The following is a 23,020-nucleotide window of genomic DNA, read 5'->3' as shown; positions in this document are numbered from 1 at the left end:
TCCAACCTTTCATGGGGGGGTCCCCGCCATGAAAAGGCTGGTGGAAAGGCAATGCTGGGGGCCACAGAGGGGCCCCTGCACTGCCCACAACCATGTCGAGGGCAGTGCAGTGGCCCCCCTCCCCTGCACCCTCAGAATGTGCACTGTCTGCTACAGCACCTTTTATGCAATGGCATTGGCCTCGGCTCATGAGGAGCAGAGGCCAATGCTGGCGCACTGTTTGCACCAGGATGACCGGCGGAAACCTCCTAAAATGGAGATTTACGTCAGTCAGCCCAGTGGAAACATTGTAATGTGGTGGTCTCCTCCCCATGGGTCTGGTGGGCCAACGATCTCCCTGCCAAACTCGTAATCAGACCCTTAGACTTGATGTTTAAACTTAGGGCCTTATTCACAAAGGTAAACTTACACTTTTGTGTAAGTTTACACATTTTTGGAATACACAAAGGAATTTTATGAGTAGTATCTTTACAACTGCCTCTTTTTGTGTGCAGAGTCTCAGCCATTGTAAATATAGTACTTGTAAAAATTCCTCTGTAAATTGCAAAAAATCATAGAATCATAATCCCAAACAAATTTGTAAATTTACCTTTGTGAATCTGACCCACAGATTTCAGGTCTAAACTTATACTTCATCTCTAAGTTTACCTTTGTGAACTGGGCCCAAGATTTTGAACTACTGTAAATTAAGTAAGACAAAAAGCTATTTTTATTGAATTCCCCTCAAGTGTATCAAAATTGAGCTGAGATTGTAAAACTGTCAAAGGAAAGCCATAAAACACGACTGCAATTATTTTGGCTCTGTATGCTCTCATAAAAGGAGCAATAGACACCACCTTGTATAATAAAGTAAATGTAGCTTCGCTATGAAGTTTCCATGTAAGAGACCTCCAGAAAATAAGTTGCAAATATTAATAATTTTGTAACTTTGTTTGTTTTGTCTCATCCAAATGCAAGCTCTCTTTAGTCTTTGGTTTATTCTGTTTATTGACTTGTAATTTATTTGTTACAAAATATTGAAATAATGAATGCATTCCTCTGAAGACTAATTTTTGACCATTCTCACTTGATCTTACATTTTTTAAAGCTTAAAATGGCCAATCCATTTGAATATAGACAGTTATTCTTTCATTTTTCATGAGTAATAAAATAATAATATTTATACTGCTCATACCAAAATGGGTAGATGACTGGCCCTGTATGCTCAGCCCTATGAAGAAATGAGTACAAAGAGCTTTGCAACAGCCAGACGGTACAGAGAACTCTCCAGTGACTCGTGGCTTTAGAGGGGTTTCTTTTGTACCAGTAAATCAGAATCATGTGGTATGGAATAGAGTGTTTGCTCTGATTCTTTGCCACTCTACCTCTAAGACCTCATCTAAGGCCCTAATTGCAAGTCGACCAGAACATTCCTGTTTGTGCAGGGATCAGAATCATGACTTGGTGATGGGCAGGTGTGAGACAGATCTGTCCTCCACACAGAGTTCAGCTGGAATTTAGTATAGGCCTTATATCCACTGCCGAGAGCTATACCAGTTGTTAAAGTCCCTGGACCTAAGTTATCGGCTCAAATTGTCAGATTCAGGGCTGTTAGCAACTGGTTTATCACTAGGCATAAGTGTTATAAGGCTATTAAAACATTCCACCCACTAAGGGTAGAATGCTGTGAATTAAAAAGGGAGAAACATAAAGACAAACATAGAAAAAGGCTTAGCCCAGTTATTATACGACTGGAGCTACCCCATTGTCTCCAGTGGAGCTCTCAACATTTCAGTGTTCTAATAACATATAAAGGCCCAGCAGATATCAGTACATGCCGTATTTAATGTGGTAAGCACTTGTATCAGCATTTTATTCTACATTGTTGGTAATTGTTTAGTAAATATTTTAATCATACCGAATAACGTCTAAACTCCAGGGTATCTGATTTTATCAGGTGCAGTAAAATACCAAATACTCCTTTGGGCCACTTTTAATCAGGGCGAAGGGTCTTGTGCAGTTAAAACAATATACATATCCAAAGGTAAATTACGGTGAAGGGATAGTTCTGAAGCACAGTTTGATGTCAACTGCTTAGCAAGGTGAAATTTGAGCAGTCAAGATAGTGATCATAAGCTTACGGGCCGGGCCACCTGTATGTAAGCACATTTTTTATAAACAAGTATGAATTCAATAATAGCTTCCTTTTATGTAGTTCTTATCACACATCTGTTTTTTCTAAATGCTGTAAATAGCAGGTGCTTGTGATTCCCAGGTCAAATGAACTCACCTTACTGGTCTCTGTAGGATGATAGGCAGACACTGTCTTGTTGAATTCAAATGTGTCACCTATTAATACTGCATACATCAGTATTATGCATTTATCATACAGAGCAACATAAGTATTGAGTCTACATGGAGGAAAGATCATTCACCCTACAACAAAGATCTATATTTGTTTATGTTAAAAGGCTATAGGCTAGCCATAGTTGAAAGAGCTTTGAGATAATTCTATTAACAAACCTAAAAGGAATCACGGGGCTTGTTCACACTAGTTGTCTTTGCTACTTCCACCTTGGGCTATGACTCCGAGACCTTTCCTTCATGGAGAGACTAGTCATTGTGCCACTCTGGCATTTTTCTGGTGGGCTGCAGGCTAGGGGGCTACTTTCAGAGAAGAAAGAACCACCATGACCAATCATGCACCCGCTGTCCCATTCTAGTTGTTGTCTCCTGCAATATGAGACTAATATGACATTTACATTGCTGATTTTGGTTTCCAGGGGAGCCCTACGTTCCTTCAGTGAACCCATTAATCAAACTTTATTATTTTTTTTAGAAACAAATTATCAAAATAAGGCAGCGTATGACTGTAACTGCCAAACAGTCTCTCTCCATGGATCCCTGACACACTCTCCTGGTAAACAAAATCCTTGACAGAAAAATTGTGTCAGACATATTGTTTACAACAATATTGTGCTCCTATACTTATAACGGCAAGTCCAAAAACATCAGAAAAAAATATTTTTTACACCAATATCACAAAATAGACAACAGTATTGATTTTTTAAAATATAAGTAGATTTGCAAGTAGTAAATGATGAATATTTTATTATATACATTTAATATAATATAAATTAAATATATTTATAAATATTTATTACTATATAAACATATACTTATATAAACACACAAACACAGATATATGTGTTTGTATTTATATAAATATGATATATATATAAATATACATATCTATATATCTATAGTGTAATCATTAACATAACGCCGCCCGTACTGAGGCTGAAAATGTGGCAGTCATGACAAGGGCTCCAGCTCTGCCCTTATAGTAAGTGCACATGCCTTCTCCACAGGATAAGAACTGCTCAGTTACTCCTCTCCGTTGCAAACAGTGATTTGTTAAAGCCTCTCCCTCTATAAATACTATAAATAACTGTTTGCAACAGAGAGGAGTGTCTGAGCATTTCTTATCCTGAGGAGAAGGTGTGCATATATATATATATATTTATATATTTATATATATATATGATGTAATATAAATAATAAAACTATTTATTTTACATTACATTGTGTTATACTTTAAATTTACGAATATGGAAATATATAATATAACAAATAATATATTTTATTTTACTTTTTATTATTTTTTGAATAATGTAAGTTTATCAGTATGAATATGTATTGGTATATGTACATATATATATGTATATATTGGTATATACATATATTGGTTGTAATACATTTTGTTTGTGTATGTATGAGATATATATATATATCATACATGTGTGTGTGATATATGGATACATATGAATCATACATACACAATAGAAAATAAAAACAATTGAATAAGAAAAAATATATTAATTAATATAGACAATAAATAAAATATTAAAAATTAAAAAAACACAAAAACACATTTACAAAAATACCATAAACATTAACATGAAATTAAAAAAACAAATAATATAAAAAAATGAATACACCTCATGCTACAAAATGTATTTATCCAATATTATAAAAAAACACTTGGAGTCTAAGAATATTAAATATACTATTCCCACTCTAGTTTATTCAACACTAGGGATAGGGATGCCCAGACGTGGGTCTCTTGCTCACTGTGCCACTGGATTCAAGCTAGCCTGGCTGATGAAGGGTGATACCCTGAAACCGGTCCCAGGATGCTTGTTTACGGTCCAGGGAGGACCTGGCTTGGCAGTTCAGGCTGGACTGTTCCCTTGAGGAACAGGGTCAAGACTGATTTGCATATGGCTGGGTTCAAACTGGGGTGGCATGGTGAGCAAAAGAAAGATGGATTAAACCCAAATCTGTGACTGGGAGTGAGTGTTTGCATTGTTCAACACTCCGTCCATCATCCTTTTGTGTTGCTAAAATTGCCCTAAGTGGGAAGGGTATGCCCAGGCGTGGGTCTCTTGCTCACTGTGCCACTGGATTCAAGCTAGCCTTGCTGATGAAGGGTGATACCCTGAAACTGGTCCCAGGATGCTTGTTTATGGTCCAGGGAGGACCTGGCTTGGCAGTTCATGCTGGACTGTTCCCTTGAGGAACAGGGTCAAGACTGATTTGCATATGGCTGGGTTCAAACTGGGGTGGCATGGTGAGCAAAAGAACGATGGATTAAACCCAGATCTGTGACTGGGGGTGAGTGTTTGCATTGTTCAACACTCCGTCCATCATCCTTTTGTGTTTTTATAATCCTGTTTTGACTTGTGCAACTGGCGGATCCGATATTATGTGATTGTACAGCTTGACTGAATGAGGGTGCTAATAATCCATTTCATATAATAACCTGTTTTGTTTATTTTGTAACACTGTTCATTTTTTGCCCATGGGAGTTTAGTAGGATGTTGTGTGCATTTTTTAGGTTCTGATGAACACAGTCTGTTTTGGATATTTATAAGCAGTGTAGTAACTTAAGAGTCTGCCTATGAAACTACAAGTTGCGTGATCAAGACTGGCCATTGGTCAAAACGTGTTGTGTTTCTCTTGCTATTACCATTAAACGTTTCTCAGGAGTGACCCCTCTGGTGTGGCTCGCTTCATTCATCCCCAGTCTTGAACGGGGGATGTATTAAAGTGTGCATTGAGTCAGCGATTAAGCCTGCTGGACAAGCCCCAGCATCACAGTATAAAAGCACACATACCTTTAGTGTTTTAATATTCACCAGGAATATTGCTTGCTAGATGTTGAAATCTTGTTTGACTAGCTCATCCAAGACCTTTGTCTGCCAGAAATCATACACTGCACACACTAAAAACTGCAAGTGTTGTTTACCTACTGAAACACAGGCTGAATTCATTCATATATTTTTTTAAATTTTTTGTTATGCTTGCCCAGTCATCCTAAACACTCGCTGAAAATATGCTAACCAAGTTTGGAAGTTGTAGGCTAGTTCAGTATTTGGGAAATTTTGCAAACACTTTTCCTAGTGGACAATGGTGAGGGACAGTGAACTTAGGTGAATCTGTAACTGCAGTTTTACCACATAGTTATGGTTTTTCTGATTTTGGATCACATTTTTCCACATATTTTGCAAATGTTCCCCAAAACGGTGCTTATATCTCAGATAGATAAATAAGAGCCAGAGAATGTGCTGCATAATTTGCAATTTAGATATCATTGCTGCAACCAAGTGGTTTGTAAATGACACAAAAACCCCAATATGTCAATATAGGACCATGCACCTTTTATGCATTTTTATGTTTATTTTGTGGTAGTTGGCTTGAAAGGGCGTTTTGTCCCAAAAAGAATATGTTTGTTGACATTATTATGTGAAATACTAGACTATACTATTTGGCTCTCTGCTGTAAATAGAAACTAAGAGTAATTAAGTATGTAATTCAGCATGTAGTCTTTTAGAAATAAACACACCTTGCATTGTTATAAAACACATTCTATCTGTAGAAGGAAAAGATTGTTGAAGCTGTTCTGTTAATAGTGCAGCTAATAATGGGCACTAATTGGAATTCCAGTGTTTACTTTTTTGTTTGCCCTTTATGAAAACATGTTTTAAAAATATGCATAATTATCAGAGCCAGTGGTATTATGCAATTCTGCTAGTTTACCACGTAATTATGAATTCACTGTACATGTCACAGTTTCTTTATAGTTTGCAGATTTCAAGACATAGGCCCTCATTATAATTTTGGCGATATAAGACCTAAACCGCCGAAGTCCCGCCAGCCACAAGACCGCCAGGAGGTCATCCGACCACCATATTATGACTGCTGACGGCTCTCTGACAGAATTTGGGTGGAGAGCCGCCATACTGGTGGTCGGGAGCGCAGTGGCGGCTGCTCCGATTGCAATGCCACGTGATCATAACATCGCCATGCCTATTATGACTTGGAAATAGGCGTGGTGGTGTTGTGGTGATCGGTCAGTGCCGGCGGAGCAGGCCACAAGTATCCCGTCCTCTCCCGGACGTTCACTGTGTAAAGGTAAGTGCCCGTCAGATGGGGAGGGGGGGTGATAAGTGGTGTGTGCTTGCATGGGGGTGTGCGTTTGTGTGATTGGAGGAGGGTGGGGTTTGTGTGCGTGTATATGTGTGCTTGTGAGTGTGTGTGAGTGCGTGAATGGATACAGGGTGGTGTGGGTGTGTGCGAGTGTACGTGTGTGTCTGTATGAGTGCGTGAATGCGTGATTGCATGTGTGTGGTTTGTGCATGTTTGGATGGGTGGGGGTGGGGGGGCTCTAGGGGCTTGGTGGGACCGTAGCTGTGTGGGGGGAGGGCTGGGGGGAGTCGCACACTGGCAACAGGAATGTAAATCCCTGATGTCAGTATCCTTTCCACCAGGGATTTCCTGGTGGTGTTGCTGCAAGGGAATCCCTGGGGGAAAGGAGACTACAAATACCGTCGGCGGTCTATGGTGGACTGCCGGGATGAAGGTGGTCAACCTTTGCCCGGGCGGTCCCACCGCCCTGGTGGACTAGGCGGTGAACTGGATGCTTTGCAGCCTGTTTACTGCTGTGGTCATTATCTGGCAGTCCAGCACCGCCAAACCGTCGGCGGTGTTACCACCACCGCCAGCGTGGCGGAGCTGGACTGCCAATGTTATAATGAGGCCATAGTCCCTCATTGCAAGTTTAGAGGTCTCTTGGCAAGACTGCCACGGTTGCAGGCACCAAATAACTGCCGGTGTTGATGGTATCCCACCCGCTGTATTAAGAGTCCACAGCGAGAACTGCCAAAATATAGCCACAAATACAACACTGCCAGAACAACTGAGGGTGAGAAAGATGCGGTCCCACCACCAGCACCGCCACAGCAACCACATCCGGCCCTCCATATTATGACCTACAGATCAGCACAGCAGTAGTTGCATGGTGGTAAACCACTGGCGGTCTCAACCGCCTTCCTCAGAAACTCACCTCAGCCAGAACACAATACCACATTGGGCAGTATGAATACCCCACACATGAGACACATACACACACCTGCTCACTGGCATTATATAACACACCCCCACACAAACCACAAACCGTTGCATTCAGCGAAACACACACTGACAGAGAGGAGCTCACACACAGAAGACACAGCACTTCAATACTATAGCCACCATCACACTACACATGCATCACACACCACACTACGGCACTAGCTATACAATACACACATCGTCACTACACAAAAACACCACATAACAACAGCGCACATAACCAAACACCCCCACCCCACCAACCACCCCACACTGCACCCTTGTACACAACACACACACCACCACCCACAACACAACCACCATGTCACGTCAAAAGCACCCATGCTTCAGAAGATGAGCTGAGGGTCATGGCTGATGAAATCGTCAGGGTAGAGTCACAACTGTTCAGAGCACAGGTACAGCAAACCTCCTTTGCAAGGAAAATTGAGTTATAGCAGAGAATTGTTGATAGGGTCAACTCAGTTGGCAACCATCCACGCACAAGGGAGGACATCAGGAAGAGGTGAAATGACCTACACCATATCACCATTCACAAAACTGGGACTGGACCCCCACCTCCTCCTCCAGAGTTTGCATTGTGGGAGGAGAAGGCCTTGGCAATACTGCATCCTGTAGGCCCGAATACCCGGAGGACTGAAGTCTGGGAAGTCACTAACACTTCCCTGGCACAACTACTCCTGTCCAGCATGCTTCCTTACCAGCCTATCACTCCCCAAATCACACTATCAACCACTCCACCACACGCCCAATCACTTAATACCCCTCCCCTACATGCAACACCACCACCCAGCCACAATGCCCACACAGTCCCTCCCAAATGAATGGCGAGCAATGGCAATAACAAACACTGACTCACAATGCACCTTCACATTCACTGCAATACCTGTTAACCAGATTGCACAATACAACACCTGCATGTACAACCCTTGCACCTCCTACACCAACTGGATCAATAGAATAAGGAAAACTCATGGCAATGAGCTGTGCAATTCCCATGCCCCATTTCACGATGTAACGTGCCATCTCCCTCACAGTCCACAAACAATGTCTGCAGTACTGCATCTGTCATTGACATAAGTGGGAATCAAGTCAAGCCACTGTATGCATCAGACAAACAGACAACCAATCACACCTTCACCAGGTAACACTCTTCCACTCTTTCCACAGGTACCCCAGCCACTGGCACCATGGAGACAATGCCAGAGACAGACAGACCTACCCAGGATGAAGACCCCAGTGATGACTACGCCTCAGGATGCATGGACAGTGACAACTTACGTGGCCCACTGGGGACATCTGGTCAGTCCGACACTCCCAGCCTAACCCTGCCCACAACCACCCCCCTACCTAGTAGCAACAACATCACAGCCAACCCCTCCTCCCCAGACCTGTGTCACAAGGACAGGACAAGCAATAGTGTGCCCCACAGTATATAGACTGCATAGACAGCTCCCTGGCTCACCGCTGAACTTCAATCCTCCAAACAAGTTTGCTGGAAAACTGAGAAAGCCTGGCGCCTAGAACCTTCAGTGAGCAACTTCGCCGCCCTCAAATCAGCTATGCGCAAACATCACCACCTCATCCGGACCACCAAATGATCCTTCTACAAAGAATGCATAGACGACAACTCTCACAACAGCAAGGAACTTTTTTTCCATCATTAAAGAACTCACCAAACCCAAATCCTGCGCCACTAACCCTCCTCACTCCCAAGAACTCTGCAACTCCCTCTCCAACTACTTCCACCACAAGATCGTAGACATACACGAAAGCTTCACATCTGCGTCGCCCACCATCACCACCACCGACACACCCATCACCACAGCACCCTGCCTCACCAATGTACTGAACTCCTGGACCCTCACCAACGATGAAGAAACCAGCAAAACCATGAGCTCCATCCACTCAGGCTCCCCTACAGACTCCTGCCCTCACCACATCCTCAAAAAGGCCAACGAAATCATTGCCCCCCAGCTCTGGGCCATCATCAACAGATCCTTCGAGACCTCCACCGTCCCAGATATATGGAAACCCGCTGAGGTTAACGCCTTGCGAAAGAAACCCAATGCAGACCCCGGAGACCTCAAGAACTACAGGCCCATCTCCCTCCTCCCCTTCCCTGCGAAGGTCATCAAGAAGATCGTCAATGGACAGCTGACCCGCTTCTTGGAGGACAACACCACGCTAGACATCTCCCAATCCGGATTCCGGAGGAACCACAGCACTGAGACCGCACTCATCGCCGCTACCAACGACATCAGGATCATGCTCGACAAAGGCGAAACCGCTGCCCTCATCCTCCTAGATCTCTCGTCAGATTTCTGCCACCACACCCTGTGCACACGCCTCTTCAACACTGGGAACAGCCAGAAGGCCCTGGACTGGATCACATCATTCACCTCTGGCAGAACCCAGAGAGTCAGCCTCCCTCTGTTCCTGTCTGAAGCCACCACGACCATCTGCGGTGTTCCCCAAGGATGCTCTCTCAGCCCAACTCTCTTCAACATCTACATGGCTCCGCTCACCAATATCGTCAGATCCCACAGCCTCAACATCATCTCCTACCCAGACGACACCGAGCTGATCCCCTCCATCACAAGGACCCTGCCACTGCCAGGACCAACCTCCATGATGGACTGCTTGCCATCGCCAACTGGATGAAGATGAGCAGCCTCAAACTGAACTCGGACAAGACGGAGATCCTCATCCTCGGCTCCAACCGCTCCGTATGGGACAACTCCTGATGGCCTGCCACCCAAGGAACAACACCAACACCCACCACCCATGCACGAAACCTAAGTTTCATCCTTGAGTCATCTCTCACTATGACCCAACAAGTCAACACCATCTCATCTGCCTGTTTCAACACCCTCTGCATGCTCCGCAAGATCTTCAAATGGATCCCCACCGAAACTAGAAAGACGGTCACCCAGGCCCTCGTCAGCAGCAGACTAGACTACGGCAATGCACTCTACGCAGGATCAACGGCCAAGCTCCAGAAGAGACTGCAACGAATACAGAACGCCTCCGCACACCTCATCCTCAACATCCCTCACCGTGACCACATCACAGCTCACCTCAGAGACCTACACTGGCTTCCGGTCAACAAGAAGATCACGTTCAAGCTCCTGGTCGACGCTCACAAAGCTTTCCACAAGCAGGACCTGCCTACCTCAACGAGCGACCTACCTTCCACGCACCCACCTGCCAACTACGATCCGCCAACCTTGCCCTCGCCACCGTCCCTCGCAGCCGCCGGACCACAGCCAGTGGCAGATCCTTTTCCCACCACGCCGCCAAGACGTGGAACTCCCTCCCGGCTCACCTACGACAGACCCAGGACTTCCTGACCTTTGGGAAACGCCTCAAGACATGGCTTTCTGAACAGTAGCAGTCCCTCCCTTCAGGACCTTGAGACCCTAGCGGGTGAGTAGTGTGCTTTACAAATGTTTGATTGATTGATTGTTTGATTGACCAGAGTCAAACCCTCAAACCCAAGACAATGAAGGTCCTGGTGATAATGGAAGTGGGCACACTGTGCTTGAGGCACAGGCACAGAGGGTCAGGGGACATGGGAGGGCACCTGTGAGCCAGAGGACGGGGCAGCCAAGGGAGCCAACTGACCAGGAGTCAACTTCACAAGTCCTAGGTACATACCAGCCATCTCAGGAAAAGATGGGTCAAATAATTGCCATCATGGGAGAAAACCAAATGCTGCAGTAGGAATACCACCAGGAAGCCATGCAACAGTGGCAGACTCTCAATGCCTCCATGGCCACCACTGCAGTGGTGCTCAGGGACCTCCCCAACATCCTGCAACCCACCTCCACCCACCAGCAAGCCCCTTCCATTGGCAACCCAGCATCTGGGCCATCTACTACTGCGGCAGCCAGTGGACTGGAGGCCCTGCCAGGTGACCCACAGGCAACTGACACCCCTCCCTCTGTAGCTGAGGAACCCCCCCAAAAATGTGGTCATCCATCCAGGCATTCTGCTGGAGCAGATGGCAAGACAAAACCCACTGCCAGGAAGTGAACATCCACTGAACATTCTCCCTTATGTGCCACTGACACACCCTGTTGACTGTTCAATGCCATGACTCACCTTTTCCTATGGCTCTTGGACACTGGTGTAGTACTTACACCTTGGCCATCTACTGTGAGGATTTCATCCAGCATGACCCAACACATCAACTCTTGAGCGGAATATGCACAATAAACACTGTAGGGCAAAGAAAATGCATGTGTCTTCATTGTATGATGTGTAAATGTTAACAAACCTAAATGACATGTCACGTACCACCCATCAACCCACATCCAGTGCAAATCACAGTAAAGGTGTGCATCCTCTGCAGGGAGCTTAGGACACCACCGGATGGCTTGTTAGTGGTATCAAAGGAGAGTCAGTAGCCCAGCAACATACCAGAGTATACCCAGTAGTCCAATCTGTAAAAACTACAACAAAGGGACACAAATCAGGATCTGAGTTAAGGTGCCACCCTATGCACATATGCAGAAACTTGCTGTGATGTCCTTTGTCGTATGCCTAGGAAACAGGGCACATCACATTGCATCTCTTCAACAAAAAATACAATAATTTCCTAACCAAAAACTTGTAGCTTACATCTTGAATGGGCTGTAAACAACACCTCCAACTGTTTGCAGACACAATTTGCCATCAATGCCCCAACCAGCAGGTAGGATATGTAATGAAACTGTTCATACAGTCTATAGCCTGCCTAACTTCTGGACAAGAGATAACATGACACATTGAACATAACAGGATTGTGCCAAGTAGATGTAAACCTGCCAACCTATAGGTGGTCAAAATGGCAGTGTGTTGACCACTTACACTGCTCCAGACATACAATTAGTAGTCCTTCATCAGCCACATATGGGAAGGGTAAATGTGGCATCCCCACAGATAAACCTGGCAAGGGTAGACATTTCATTGTATCCAAGTGCTAAGATGTCATTTGCAAAATCACACAGACAATCTATCTGTAGGTCATTGGAAGTATTGATTGATCAACTCTGTCTTGGACTCACTTGCATCATCCTCATCTGCCTCGTCATCACTCTCCATGTGTCCATCACCAACCACTGGTCCAGCAGCCACCTCCTCATCTGCCAGTAATGGGATGTGACGTCTGAGGGCCAGATTGTGGAGCATGCAGCAGGCAACAATTATCTTATCCCCCACTTTTGGGAACTGTAGACGAGGGCACCTCTTGAGACCCGGAGGAGGCCAAATGTCCTTTCTTCACACGCCTCATCCTAACGTGGGCCTCGTTGTAATGTGTCTCTGCATCAGACGCAGGGTACCTCACTGGTGTCAACAGCCAGAGAAGGTTAGGATATCCAGAGTCTCTAGTGTGATTAGAGGCAGGACCTGTTAGAAACCAGATACAGACACATGGAAGATAGTATTGACAGGTGCAACAAAAGAGACACACATCCACACAGATACCTACCAATTAGCCAAGCCCTCTCTCATTGTAGACATGCCATCATCTTTGTGATATTGCTGTTCCTCATTATGTAGGCATCATAGACACATCCTGGAAACTTAGCAGTCACCTGGGAGATATACTGGTCCACCAAGCACACCACCTGCACGTTTATAGAGTGGACGTTTTCCGGTTCTGATAGACCGGAGGAACCAATAGCAATATGGGTGCCATCCTTAGCCCCTATTACATGAGGAATGTGTCCCAGCTCAAAGAAGTCAGACTTCACAGTGGCCAAATCCGCAAGTTAGGGAAACTGGATGTAATTGTCCAGGTGCTTCTGGAAAGTTGACTGTACATCCCACAACTCAATGCTGAACATGGGCTGTGACATCCCTGCAGCCAAGCCCACTGTAAACTAGAAGGTCCCTGTGGCAAAAAAGTGCAGCACTGACAACACTTGGACCATGGGAGGGATGGCAGGCAGTAGATTAGCCTCCAACTGAGAACAGAGTTCCATGATGGCGACACAATTCAATCTGTAAGTCTGCTCAGTGTCTTTCCTCCAAGGCGGCGAGGTTGACTACCAGACGGTACACTGGTTCATTCCTCCTTCTCCTCATTATATGGTATCTCGGATGGAGAGGGAAATATTTTTCATGTGATGTGCAGGTCAAACATGTTATCAGTCCAATATATAGTGATGCACAATAAACAATGCAGATGTGACTGAATCCGTGACAGCAACTACATATGGTATTTAGGAGTGTCATAATGACATGCGTGCCGGCAATAACTGGTCCTGTACATGGTATGTGTCAATAGGTGTGTGATGGTGCAGGTCATGTGCACATAAATGTCCCGCACGGGACATGCATGTACATATGACAGTGATATAGGTAGCAAAACAGCCAACGAGCCAGTATGTAGGGTCATATTCACTTCCTGTTACATATGTGTTGTATTCCACATGCATGGCAGTGTATCACGTACATACATGGGCCTGTGTACTAATCAGGACATTTCAGTGTCATGATGCACTTACATTTCTCAGATAAACCCATTAACTGTACATAAAATGGCAGCTGCCTGTCCAGCAGCACAGGGCAGTCGGAAGTGATGCATTTCCGTCGGCGTATGCCATCCTGGCAATAGGCGGTCGTAACCTCGTATTGGTTGCCATGCTGCCTATGGGGTACTGGGGCCAATAATGATCACCAGCAGCAGTGACGGTCCTGTACACGGCGGCCGTGACTGCCATTTTCTCCCAACCATCTCACTTGACTCCTGACACTCCTGCAAGCAAGACCTCCACTACATGAGCTGCTGTGTACTGTCTGTGGGAGCCATTATGCCATGTCCTGCAGGTGATAGTGCCCTTGCCTTTACCCACGAAGAACTGGAGAAACTGGTGGAAGGGGTCCTATGCCTGTAAGGACAGCTGTATGGGGCACCAGAGGACTAGGTGAACCCCATGCCATTGCCGTGTGTGATAGGGGTGCGTCACTGTGAGTGGCGGTGCCATACCGGCCACGGTGTGCATGCATGCTAGGGGCATGGATATATGGAGTGTGATTCGTTTGGATAGATGTGGATGGCGATTGTAGTGATATTTGTGTTTTGACTTTGTGTCGCACCATTTTGCACTTGGCTTAGCTGTCCACCGTCACATTAGTGTCACCAGTTACAGACTCCATTTTGTATTCAGCTTAGCCTTAGCTTCACTGCCACGTTAAAGGTGCAAGTAGTTTTCTGTGCAAAACATGTTATGCAACGTGTTTTCTATTCTGCGTGTTCTTTTCTTGTCGAAGGGCTAAGACATAACGTGGAGGAGTCAGTCAGCAAGATAAGGATGTACTAGAATGATGTTTATGGTACAGCAGGGAACGGTTTAGTTTTGGGAAAGACAACTTGGGATTTTGGCCAAGTTCCGACGTGTTTCTTTCAAAGCGGACCTAAAATAGCCAGCATTTTTAAATAATTCTTGCCTTCCTTCACGAGCCTTGCAAAAAGATATAATAAATGTCTTCTTCAGATTAAGAGGTGCATTCCAGAGAATCTTTTAGACTCCTCTCAGTGTGTGTATTTTGGCTCAGTCAGCAGTAAAGCAAAACAGCTTTGTGTGTGTGGTGTATGTAGGCCACTGCTGTTGATGCGGTGCCACTCCTAGTCACATTCTTCTCCTATCTGTGTCACCCACACCACCGAACTCCACTGGACAGATCACCGCTTGTTAGAGGACGGTTCTGACCATCAGGTCTGCCCTAGTTTTTCAATTTTTTACCACCTGGTTTTTGACTGTTTACTGTGAGGAAGCCTCCTTTGAGGTGATTCACGCACAGTAAACACATGGTAAAATGGACTGCACATGTTTACCGCTGGTGCCGCTGTGCTAAGGAAAGGCTGCTGTGGCGCAGCAAGGGCAGGAGGCCCCGGGCAGGTTACATGTGATCTTGGGTGCACCTGGGTGTGCACCTATGTGAGGGCTGTGGGAGCAGGATTCCTGGTGTGCGCAGCCCAAGAACTGCGCTTAGGTAATCCTGGTGCAGGAGGAACTATGCAGAGTGGGTGGTGACCTGGAGTAAGTCTCATGAGAGGGGTGTACACATGTGAGGGAGAGTCAGTGTGCTTACTGTCTTTTCACTGTAGGGACACTCAGTTCAATGCCAATGTCAGTGTGCTTAAGGTATTTGCATTGTGGGGATACTCCATTAAATGTCAATGGGAAAGGAGGGCCTAGGGTGCAACTCCAGTCCACTGAGACCAGAGTCACACCAAAGTACATTGTAACCTGTAAGAAAAGAATGATGCAGTAGGTTACAAGAGCATAGTTGTACAACATATGGGTCATTCATGGATGTAATCTTTCTCTGACTCAGCTCAGGATTAGGGCCAATTACTGCTCTGTCCAGTTGCTTGAGCAGGGTCTTGCATCAATTAGCCAGCAGTCATTATGTGCAAGGAGCAAGCTGGAGAGGCCCTGCGAGGAATGTCTATGAGGAGGGGCTGAGACTTTCAGAGCACATGTGGCAACTAACTCCTGGAGGATGCCATTTTGAGCTATCCCAGAAGACTGTGCAAGAAGGAGGGGACAGGGGCAAGGAAGTGATGTGGCACATCTGGATAGGCCAGATGTGCAGACCTGCTGGACACTTCCGCCCCCACTTAAAAGGTCCTGCACAGGGGAGAGCTCTCTCTCTCTTGGCTGTGCTTCACTGCTGGACACTGGGACTGCAGACGGGCATCATGGATAACTGGAAGGAAGAACCTCCTGATTCTGCCCCTGAAGGATTCCAGGCAAGCGAGGCGAGTGCCAAGGCCAGGTAAGCTGTCCCTCTTACCCCCCCACAGAGGACTAGTTGGGGGAATGACTGGGCTAGCGCAAGGAGAGTGTGCTGTCCAGAAGGAAAAGAGGGAACCCAAAGGAAAGGTTGGCGCAGGGAGTCAGTGGGACTGGCTCCCTATGATCTGGGACCCTTCGAGGCCAGGAGGCATAAGGAGAGTGCTCCTGGTAGCAAGGGCTTGTCACCAGGAGCGAAACGACACAAGACTGATGAAAATTGGCCCTTGGGGGCCCGAGATATCACAGGAAAAAGGATGGTGACCTTTGGAAAAGCAGCTACGAAGCGTGTGGGGCTCCGCAGCTGCTCGAGACTGTGCCCCCAGGGTGGGCCAGAACCCGGGGGCTGCCCCAGGAGGAAGAGGAGCCCCTCTCAGAAGAGGAAGGGACCCTGGACCCCTTCCCGGGGTCCCGTGAAGTTTGGCCCATTTTTTCCTGATGGGGGGGGGGGCGCCGTCGCGCACCCCCCTGCCGTGGTGTGAAGGGACCCTGGACCCCATCCCGGGGCCCCCTGCGGCAAAGCCAAGCCGGGGAGTGTTATTGCGCTCCCTGCGAAGATGCGAGGAGGGGCCCCGGACCCCACCCTGGGGCCCCGTGAAGATCGAGGTATGGGGAGCACCGTTGCGCACCCCCAGCAGATGCGAAAGCCGGGGAGCACCATCTTGCCCCTGTGAAGAATGCCCGGAGGGGCCCTGGCGGCATCCTGGGGCCCGAGAAGAGGAGGACCTCGGGGAGCGCAGTCACGCTCCCTGCCACGACGAGGAGGGGCCCCGGACCCCCTCCCAGGGCCCCGAAGATGCTGGGAGGAAGGGGGGAGTGCCGCTGTACTCCCCCGAGCGGCCCGTCCGGCCGTGAGCCTTTCCAGGTCTCCCCGCTGGAGCGGGCAGACCTCACGAAGCAGGCCGGCTCCCGCGGCAGCACCCGGAGGTGCTGGCCGTGCGGGGAGCTGGCGGGGGCGACCAGGGGTGGACTCCCTGGGCCTCCCTCCAACGAGGGAGAGCATGTGTGGTGCGGGGGTGTCAATTAGGAGTAATCCAAAAGTAATCTAAAAGTAATCCTAATGGTTATATTGCTGGAATATGGTCCCATAAGTTTCCTGATTATGCTAATTTGAATAATGACACTGACAGCCACTTCTTGGCAAGATAGAAGTATTTAATTGCAAATGTAGGTGTATTAATTTCACTGTACTGTCAAATGTTGAATACTGTCAAATGTTCAAATGTTGCAAGGGGGATACTGGGGATTGTTTTGCCATGTGGATTGTTGGATTATATTCTCCCTTGAGGAGCCCTGAGAGATTACATAATGTTTGCCCAGAGTGATTCCATCACTTTGTATATATTTGTTGATTGTTGCATAGTATTGAGTAGTGTGTGTGAATAATAAATGTACTTTTACTTTATCAAAAGAAAAAGCACAGACTGGACAATCATTTATTGAGAGTCATGCTTGTGTGCTCGTGAATGGGGATTACTAGCCCACACCACCTCCCTTGAGTAAGCCTTGGACTGCTCTGCAACGCTACCCTATGAGAGTCAAGCGCTATAATGGGGTGTTTGGTTCCCAGTGGCGGTCGTGTGCGGACTCGTTACTTGTGCAGGCCACACAACTAATGACCCACCTTCCAACACTGCTGCATCCACTTCTCCTTCAAGAAACCCACAACACACCATCACCCACAACGGATTCCCCACCACAGATGGAACAAGGTCACCGAAGACCAACTAATCACTATCTTCTACCGGAACCCACCCATCGACACCACCAACACTGACAAAGCTGCCCGCACATTCAGGCAATGGATTGACACCTGTGCCAACACTCTCGCCCCAATCAAAAATCCCTCCAACAAGTGCACCAACAGAAAGGCCTTCTGGTTTACCGCTGACCTCCACGGATCTAAGCAGACATGCCGAAGATTCGAAAACAAGTGGTGCCAAGTTCAGACACTGGACAAACACGCAGCCTTCAAAAACGCCATCCGCAGACACCACCAACTCATCCGAACCACCAAGAGAACCGCCTTCAAAGAACAAATCAAGAACAATGCACACAGCCACAAGGAGCTCTTCAACATCGTGAGGTAACTCTCCAACCCCAGCTCCAACGCCAACGACATCCCGCCATCACAAGACTTCTGCGACTCCCTAGCCTCCTACTTCCATAGCAAGATCGCAGACATCCACTCGGACCCCTCCAGCAACCACCAACACCACACACTCACCACCGTCCAGCGTCCTGCTCTCCTAGACCCCCATCAACGACACCATCAAAATCATGAACACCATCCACTCCGGCTCACCATCTGACCCCTGCCTTCACCACATCCTCAACAAATCAAGCTCCATCATCGCACCCCAACTCTGAGAGATCATCAACATCTCCTTTGAGTCCGCCACCTTCCCAGAGAGCTGGAAACACGCCGAGATCAACAGCCTCCTCAAAAAACCCAAGGCGGACCCAAAGGACCTCAAGAACTTCCGGCCTATCTCCCTGCTCTGCTGAAAGTCATTGAGAAGGCTGGTAACAGACAACTGACCCGCTTCCTTAAGGAAAACGGCACCCTGGACCCTTCCCACTCCAGATTCGGCAGCAACCAAAGCACCAAAACTGCCCTCATTGCCACCACCGACAACATCAAGCCATACTGGACAATGGCAAAACCACGGCCCTCATCCTCCTGGACCTCTCAGCCACGTTCGACTCCGTCTGCCACCACACCCTACGCACACGCTTCAGCAATGCAGGAATCCACAACAGTGCCCTGCAGTGGGTCACCTCCTTTCTCACCGGAAGAACTCAGAGTCTGCCTCCTTCCATTTCGCTCTGAAGCCACCAAAATCATCGGCGGCGTACCCACAGCCCGACCCTCTTCAACATCTACATGGCTTCGCTCGCTAACATCGCTTGATCTCACAACCTCATCATCATCTCCTACACCGACGACACCCAGCTGATCCTCTCCCTCACCAAGGACTCAGCCAAGACCAACCTCCACGAAGGAATTAAGGCCATTGCCGAATGGATGAAGAACAGCTGCCTCAAACTCAATTCCGACAATACGGAGGTCCTTGTCATCGACTCCATCCCCTCCGCATGGGATGACTCATGGTGGCCTGCCACTTTCGAATCTGCACTGACTCCCACCGACCACGCACGCAACCTAGGATTCATCCTGGACTCCTCACTGTCCATGACCCAGCAAGTCAACGCCATCTCCTCCTCCTTCTTCAGCACCCTCTGCATGCTCCGTAAAATCTACAAATGGATCCCCATGGAAACCAGAAGAACAGTCACCCAAGCCCTCGTAAGCAGCAAAGTGGACTACGGCAATGCCCTCTATGCAGGAACCAGGGCCAAACTCCAGCAAAGGCTGCAAAGCATCCAGAATGCATCTGCACGCCTCATTCTGGACATACCCCTCCGTTGCCACATCACAGGCCACCTGAGAGAACTGCACTGGCTCCCCATCAACAAGAGAATCACCTTCAAACTCCTTACCCATGCTCACAAAGCACTGCACAACACCAGACCAGAATACTTCAACAGACGGCTCTCCTTCTACACCCCGACCTGACAGCTCCACTCTGCTCCGCTGACCTCGCCCTCGCAACCGTACCACACATACGCAGAACTACAACCGGCGGCAGATCATTCTCGCACCTCACCACCAAGACGTGGAACACTCTTCCCACCCATCTGCATCAGACAAAGGACTTCCCTACCTTCAGGAGACATCTCAAGACTTGGCTGTTCGATCAGTGGCAGCACCCCCGCACCCCTCCTCCTCAGCGCCTTGAGACCCTCACAGGTGAGTAGTGTACTTTACAAATTCCTTGATTCATTGATTGATTGACCCGTCCGTTGCAGAAAGGGGTGGGAGGACCTGAGAAGCTGGGCCCGGAAGATCACATATGCCCAGCTGGGATGTCCTCCAAATGAGGGAGGGGTGCCCATCGGACCCTGACTACCCTGAAATGGATGGGAACTTGAGGGCAGCACAGCAGCCACAAGGGGGCAAGTACTTACTGTGAACTGGCACCTGACAGGCCATGAATGGGATTGGGTGGCTGCATACTGTGAATGTGTACATTATAAGGTATACACCGACAATGTGCATCACTGACCCTGGCAGGGTAACCATGGAGTAAGTGTGACAAGGCAATAGTGCCAGTGAAGTGCACTTCTAAACTTGACATGGGTGGGCCTGTTTCAACACCCTTTTCATGCTCTCTGACCTGCTCCAAACAAACCAATATTTGTATCAGAGCTGTCAATGCTATTCCATCTATGTAAGTCCCCTACTGCAACTGTGTTTGCATTGGCATGGTACAGTAGCTGCCATGGACTGTATGTGCTTAACATGTCCTCCATAAGACGGGCCTCAATGTGACTAGAGTATTGGATTGATAGCTGACTATGCAATCATGCCTCACTGTCAGACTTCAGGGATGTGTTGTGACAACAATGGGATCCTGCTAATGACTATAAGATGAGGGTTGATAGTACAGCAGGTGCTGCTCATTTAAATGTCAGCGTGTGGACTAGGCCTTACTAAAATGGAGTGCTACTAGTTCAGATGATGGCCGATGCACCTAACTGATGTGACAACTTAAGGCTTCCATGTGAATTGGCATATGTTCTAGGCATATCCTAGTAGTACAGCAAAGTCACAGCCTCCACATGTCCATATTCATAGCTGTGTGCACATATGATGCAAACTAAGACATACAGCTTTGCATGTGCAATAGGTATTGGCAGACTTGGAGTGCCTTGGCAATGGCATTCCCTGACATGAGATGTAAAGTGTAAATTTTTATTTATGTCAATTAGAGTTAGGACCGTTTCCCTACCTCTGTTTTTTTGCTCTGCCCCCTCTCTTTCGCTATCTTTCTGTGCATCAGCATCATCTGGGGAAGGAGAAGGGGCGCAGGCAAGTGGGGATGCGGCAGCTCACGGGACACAGGCATCTGGATCCAGAGAGGCCGAGGGACCCAGTGGGACGGAGGGCAAGGGGAGTGCCACGAGGAAGGCCAGTTCTTCAACATCATCATCGGATTCTTCCTCCAGTGGACACTCCCGGGCAGTACTGGACCCATCGGGGACTACCCTTCTGTGTCCACCACCCCCTTACTAGCAACGCCCTACCAGTAGCTCCCTACCCAGGTGCCCATGCCCGCTCACCCACGAGGGTGGGCATCTCCTTCGCTGCACGCACCTCTGCCCCTGCCCCAGTCAGCCCTGTTGACCTCAGTGAGGAGGCTATTGACCTCCTGAGGTCCATCTCTCTGGGTGAGACAGCCATTGTGAATGCCATCCAGTGACTGGCAACTCAGGTACAGCAGAGCAATGTGTTCCTAGAAGGCATTCATGGTGCCCTGTATGGCCTGCAGAGATACTTTCAGGCTTTGGCCTCCTTGCCGACCGCAGCCAGTGTCCCTTCTTATCCCGTCCCTCCTCCAGCTACCTCTGCCCAATCCCAATCCCATACCTGTCTACCCACACCCATCCAGCGCACACAGCCAGAATGCCATTTATCCACCTCAAGAGACACAGTTCACAGTGACAAACACAAGCACCACAAGACCCACCACTGGCATGCACACAGGCAATACCCACCTGCACACACAGCATCCACTCCTTACTCTGACCCCCACACCATCCCCTCCTTCACAGACACTACACCACTCACACCTGCTGGCACAACAGCAACACTCCCTGATCGAGTCACTAGTCCCATCATACTCACAGACCCACATACATCCACCCCATTCACCACATGTGCACTCACAACTACTAACACCTCCACATGCAGCAATCCCCCTTACCTACAGGCACCACCCCAACAGACAGTCACCCAACCACCATGTCATCTCCCTGCCCCTCCTCCCCCTCCCAAAACACCTATACGCCTGCAGTCACACACCCATCAGACACCCAGCACACACATGCCTTCGACCTACGCACCAAAGACACCTACACGAACACACCTCACAACCACTCCCTCCACCTCCAAATGCTTTTCCCATGAATGCCTTCGTATTACTAAGAAAAGGTTCCTTTATGAATTTTTCCTCTTCTCTACCACTCTCCCTCCCGGTGATTCCCCAAAACACAGTGTCCCTTCCCGACCCTAGCCCTTCCACCTCCCAGTCCTCCCTTGCCCCCCGCGGTGTTGCTCATGCCTCTCCCCCTGCCAAACAATCAACCCACCCAAACCCAAGCTCCCCACTCCCAAGGACAAACCTAAGGAGCCACAAACTAAGGTAAAAACCAAGCCCAATCTCCCCCACAAACCCAAAGCTAAACCCTAGGATCCTCCTCCCAAGCCACCCTCCCCCTCGACCATCACATCTGAGGTGCTTGCCTGTCCCCTTGATCCCCCTACCATGTGGAGGCCATGTTGCAGTCAGGAGTCAACTTGGGGCATTCACAAGTGCCATATGTGCCTGGTGGCACTTGGAGTAATTGGACTGGCCAGTTGGCCCTATTTGTACATTTTGTGTACATTTTATATCTGTCTTTCTAATAGATATGGGCCAACCGCCTGTTGGTCTCGATGGAGACATACTAGTCATACCTTTCCTTCTAATGGATTTGTTGTATTTTTGCGATTTGGTATGTGTGTGTTTTGTGTCTGTGATGTGATTGTGTTGCAGCATGTGTTGCGTGGTTTCCTTGTGCTTTCTACTCAGTGTGATGTGTTGTGATGGTGTTGTGTGCCATTCTGTGGTTGTTGTGTGTGTGTGCATTTATGTTGGTGTGTGTATGTG

Source organism: Pleurodeles waltl, chromosome 2_1 (genome assembly GCF_031143425.1).
Source record: "Pleurodeles waltl isolate 20211129_DDA chromosome 2_1, aPleWal1.hap1.20221129, whole genome shotgun sequence".
Classification (NCBI taxonomy): domain Eukaryota; kingdom Metazoa; phylum Chordata; class Amphibia; order Caudata; family Salamandridae; genus Pleurodeles; species Pleurodeles waltl.
Note: the sequence above shows the minus strand (reverse complement) of the source record.